Below are 6,112 nucleotides of genomic sequence, written 5' to 3'. Positions count from 1 at the left end.
CTTGTTCTTGGTACTTGTGCATGTTTCCCTCCTTTTTGAGCCGGTTTTGACAAATTGTCACCCCTTTGACCAAACCCTGCAATCAAGTACAACATATGAGCCTTTGGGACTATTTTGTACACATTTCTAATCAAAACTTAAGCAAGAAGGAGTGTAAAATGCATCATAATCCCTAGTTATCATTGACCAAATCGACGCATTTTATTCCAATGGTGACTGCTTATTCTTCAGAGCAGCTAGCTTAGGTTTATATTTGCGAGATCCTCAGGCTTCATGGCATGCTGGTACCCATCATCTCTGACCGAGGTACGTAGTTTACATCGTGGTTTTGGATGGTCGTACGACGTGAGTTAGGCACATGGGTTGAGTTGAGTACAACATTTCACCCTCATATGGACGGACAGTCTGAGCATACTATCATATACTGAAGGATATGCTCTGTATGTGTGTGATAGAGTTTTGGGGTTTTTGGGATCAGTTCTTGCCGCTTGTGGAGTTTGCCTACAACAACAGCTACCAGTCAAGCATTCAAATGGCTCCGTATGAGGCCTTGTATGGGAGGCGATGTCGGTCTCTTGTTGGTTGGTTGGAGTCGGGTGAGGCTAGGCTATTGGGTACAAACTTGGTTTAGGATGCTTTGGAAAATGTTAAATTGATTCAAGATCGACTTCGCACTATCCAATCTAGATAGAAGAGTTGCGCGGATCGGAGGGTTCGCGACGTTGCATTCAGGGTTGGGGAGTTGGCCAACTTCAGAGAGCAGATTGTTTCAGCCAAGAGCCTTAATGCGGCCGCACTCGATTTTGTGCAGTCCGTACTAGCCCCGCAGGGGTATTTTTGTCCAGAATTTTCAGCCTAGTATAAATAGTTTCTTTTCCCATTTTTAGGTCATCAGTTGTATTTTAACGATCAGCTGCGCTCGTGAACAATACTCCTTTTCTATTTTGAGTAATTTTAGCTTAGTTTCATCATTGAATCTTCAAGTTTTATCTACTAATTAAATATTACGGGTTTTTCTTCATCTATTTCTTTGTTTTCTTCTATAATCATGAGTAGCTAGACCCATTAGCTAGGGTTGTGGCTCAACTTTAGTGTGGGTAATTGATGGGTCTTATATTTTAAGACTTGAATGTCTATAGGTGTTTGATATTTGGACTAATTTATGGTTTAAATGTTGAATTAGTGGTTGCAAACACTAGTTTTTGCCTAGTTGATTTTGGCTCTTCTTGAGAAAGAGAGCCTAAGTCCATAAAATTGGTCCAACAAGGAATTGGAGCGTATTCAAGAGATTGATAGCCCCAATTAAAGGGTTAAACCTAGAGATAGTAATATCCGATTTGAACTTTTATTGCTTGAACAAATTATCATACCCAATTGGTCATGAGAAAGTCAATTAGGGAAAAATCACTCGAACTACCGAGAGGTATAGAGTGGGTAGAATCGTGCAATGGTTATATCATACTCCCCAAATATGACAATCTAGCCTTAGTCTCGAGAATCCGTCAATTATCCACCAAGGAGAAAGTTACTTCCCTAGTGCCTTTTACCTATTTAGACAACCTTCAATAGTTTACTCTTAGCTTCACTTAGCCTAATTTAGCATCTTAGTAGTATAAATTTAGAAGTAATATCAAAACCACCAATGTTTAGAAGTGCAATTAGGAACAACTACTCAACTCCAATTTAGATAGACACTCAATTCCGATATCTAGCTCCCTGTGGAAATCGATCACGACCTTCTCGGGTAAAAGCTCCTTCGACCGCTCTTGCTACTTGTAGTAGTGTAGGGTTGGCCTCGATCACTTTTTGGTGCCGTTGTCGGGGAGTTAACGGTTTTGGATATCCATCTAAATAGTTTTGTGTATTGTTCTTCTTTCCTTCTGCGTTACTAATTTGTGCGTGTCACAACTTCAGGTACAAAATGACAACAAACAACAATAACCCTCTTGGAAATCTGATTGCGGGAGTGGAAGTAGATGATGTCGGAGATGATGAGGTGCCTCTTGTACCTCAAGGACAACGTAGAGGCCACCAGGCCAATACCAATGACAATATTCCAGACCCTCCTCCTCCACCTCCAAGAGTAGCCCCTTGAGTGCTTCCAAACCAAGGCTATGCAAGTGCAATTGTCCCACCCCGGATCTGGGCGGGCAATTTTTAAATTACCAATGTGATGCTGACATTGCTGGAGCAGCGTGGGTATTTTACGGGCGCTGCCAATCAAAATGCTTACAAACATCTCAAGGTTTTCATGGATACCTGTTGAGGGAGCAAGCAAACTAATATGTCCGAGGATGCACTTCGGTTGAGACTTTTCCCATTTTCACTTAGAGGGAAGACATTGGATTGGCTTGAGCGACTTCCCAACTATTCTATCACTACTTTGGATGAGTTGGCGGATAAGTTCATTGCAACGTTTTTCTCACCGAGGCATATGGCAGCATTGAGATATGAGATCTTGGCTTTCAAGCAGGAGCTCACTGAGTCATTTCATAAGATTTGGGAGCGCTATAGAACAATGGTAAAGGAATGCCCCAACAATGATATGACTGAGGCAATGATCCAATAGACTTTCTACCGGGGCATTAACACATCAAACCAGTGCATAGTGAACCAATTTGCTGGGGGCAACTTTATGAAGCTGACTTATGATGAGGCTTGTAACCTTCTTGACGAGATGACTGACACTTCCTCCGCTTGGCAAAGTAGAGACAATGTGCCCCAGGGTGACCCCACGGTCACTCATTTGCACAAAGAGTTACATGATTATGGGTAGGCTATAGCTGAGCTGACAACTACAATGAACCAACTAGCAAATGCACAGTTGCAACAAGTTCAAAATCCTCCCCAAGTGAATGCCATGGAGGGTGTCAACATGCTAGTCAACAAAAGAAGACAAAGAGCTCAATAGAACCAAGAGAGTTCAGATCAATTTGACAATGATTGTGGTGGATTCCAAGATGATGGTTATGATGGGCAGAATGAAGAGGTGCAATACTTGAACAACTATCAAGGCCAAAGGGGAAATTCTTCCAACAAACAACAATGGAGACCCCAAGGCAATTGGGGCAATCAACAACAACAAGGCAATGGTAATTAGGAGAACAATAACCAAAATTCCAATTGGGGCAATCAGAACAATAATCAGAACAATTAGGGTAATTGGAATGGCAAAAACAACAACTGGGGTGGTAATAACAATCAGGGAAGTTGGAACAATGGCAATCAAGGAAATCAGGGGCAAGACTTCCAAAGGCCCCCAATGTACCCACAACTGAACAATCCACCCCTATTTCCATCCCAAGGTCCCAGTTCTTTCAACAATGATATGGGAAGAATTGAAATGATGTTTGAACAGATGATGAAAAAGAATGTGGACTCTGATGCTCAGTTGTCTTCCCACAATACTTCAATTAGAAATTTGGAGGTTCAATTAGGCCAAATCTCACAATCTTTGAATACTCGCCCTAAAGAAGCTCTACCAAGTGATACAGTAGTAAAACCAAAGGGTGGGAACAATCATATTATGGCAGTAACTATAAGGAGTGTACAAGGCGGTGATGTGAATGCCACCAAACAAAAGCAAATTTTGAGTGATGAAGTTGAGTTGCAAGAAGATGAAGTTCCTTTGGTGGTTGAAAATGTGATTGATGAGAATGTGAATGAAGAAGTGAGTATTGATATTCAAGATGCTGAGGTGGAAACTCAAAATGACGTCAACCCGTCTAGGGAACATGTAATAGACATACTGGAGCTGGTTGTGCCTAAAGCCAAGGCTCCTTTTCCAAGGCCACCTCCACCTTATCCTCAAAGGCTCGCGAAGCAGAAAAATGAGAATCAGTTTAAAAGTTTATTGATATGATGAAGAGCTTATCCATTAATGTGCCTTTAGTGGAGGCTCTTGAGCAAATGCTGGGCTATGCTCAATTTATGAAGGACTTGGTGACAAAGAAATGATCCATAGATTGTGAAACTATAAAGATGAACCACTAAGTTAGTGCAATAGTGCATTCAATGGCCCCAAAAGCTTGAAAATCCTGGTGCTTTCACCATTCCTTGTACCATTGGGAGTGCGGACTTTGCTAAGGCTCTATGTGATTTGGGGGAAAGTATCAACTTGATGCCCTACTCAGTTTTCAAGACTTTGGGTATTGGGCAATCGAGGTCAACTTCCATGAGATTGCAAATGGCAGATAGAATGATGAAGAGATCATTGGGTATTATTGATGATGTCCTTCTCCGGGTGGACAAATTTATCTTGCCAGCTGATTTTGTGATCTTGGATTGTGAGGTAGATTATGAAGTTCCAATCATATTGGGGAGACCTTTCCTTGCTACTAGAAACGCCTTAAATGATGTGGAAGCAGGGGAACTCACATTCCGGGTGGGTGATGAGAAAGTGGTCTTTCATGTGTGCAAGTCAATGAAGTAGCCCAACAGTTTTGAGGTGTGCTCTTTTGTGGACCTTGTCACGGTAGTGATAGTTGATGATACAAGTTCAATGATCAATGTGGAAGACCCTCTAGAGGCCGTGTTGTTGAATCTTGATGTCAATGATGATGAAGGCCGGGTGGAGTGTGTGAATGCTTTACATGGGATGGGCTCTTACTCTTATGAGCATAGGAAACTATATTTGGACATTGAGAATAGGAAGACTCCACCAACGAAACCTTCAATTGAGGAACCTCCGGTGTTGGAGTTGAAGTCGTTGCCTCCACACCTTAGGTATGAGTTCTTAGTCCCTAGTTCTACTTTGCCAGTTATTCTTTCCTCTTGTCTTACTAACATGCAGGTTGATGCCACATTGGCGGTGCTTCAAAAGTGGAAAAAGGCAATTAGATGGACTTTAGCTAATATTCGGGGGATAAGCATCGCATTCTGTATGCACAAGATTATTCTGGAAGACGATGCAAAGCCCTCCTTGGAACATCAAAGGAGTTTGAACGAGGCAATGCAGGAAGTTATGAAAAAGGAGGTGATCAAGTGGTTGGATGCTGGGGTTGTGTACCCGATCTCTGATAGCTCTTCGACTTTGCCGTTGCAATGTGTACCGAAGAAGGGTGGCATGACCGTGGTTGCAAATTCACAAAATGAGTTGATTCCTACCAGAACCGTCACCGGTTGGAGGGTATGCATGGACTACCGCAAGTTGAATAAAGTGACCCGCAAAGATCACTTTCCATTACCTTTTCTTGATCAGATGTTAGACCGACTTACTGGGTGTGCCTTCTACTTTTTCTTGGATGGGTATTCTGGGTACAACCAAATCTTGATTGCTCCGGAAGATCAAGAGAAGACCACATTCACTTTTCCATATAGCACCTTTGCCATTTCTCAGATGCCTTTTGGGTTGTGTAATGCACCGACTACATTTCAGCGGTGTATGATGGCCATTTTCACCGATATGGTGGAAGATATTTTGGAGATGTTTATGGACGATTTTAGTGTTGTGGGTGATTCATTTGAAGAGTGTTTGAAAATTCTTGATAGAGTGTTGGCCCGTTGTGAAGAAACCAATCTTGTTCTTAATTGGGAGAAATGACACTTCATGATGGAAGATGGCATAGTTCATGGGCATAAAATTTCAAAGCATGGTATCGAGTTGGACAAAGCAAAAATTGATGTGATTTTAAGGGTCCCTCCCCCTACCTCTATTAAGGGAGTCAGAAGTTTTCTTGGGCATGCGGGGTTCTACCGGAGATTTATCAAAGACTTTTTATAGGTAGTGAACCCCTTATGCAACTTATTGGAAAAAGATGCCAAGTTTGTGTTCGATGAGAGATGTATGTAAGCCTTTGAACTTCTCAAGCACAAGTTGACCACCACTCCTATCATTGCCGCACCTAATTGGAGCTTACCCTTTGAGCTCATGTGTGATGCGAGCGATGTTGTGGTTAGGGCAGTTTTGGGTCAAAGAGTGAATAAAATGTTTCATCCGGTGTACTAGGCGAGCAAGACAATGAATGATGCTCAAGTGAAGTACATGGTGACGAGAAAGAACTTTTGGCTATTGTGTTTGCCATGGAGAAATTTTGGCCGTATCTTATGAGTGCCAAGGTCATAGTCCATGCTGATCATGTCGCACTCCGGTACTTGATGACGAAGAAGGATT

The sequence above is a fragment of the Nicotiana sylvestris genome, chromosome 5, assembly GCF_000393655.2.
Source record: "Nicotiana sylvestris chromosome 5, ASM39365v2, whole genome shotgun sequence".
Taxonomy (NCBI): Eukaryota; Viridiplantae; Streptophyta; class Magnoliopsida; order Solanales; family Solanaceae; genus Nicotiana; species Nicotiana sylvestris.
This window is presented reverse-complemented; position numbering follows the sequence as displayed.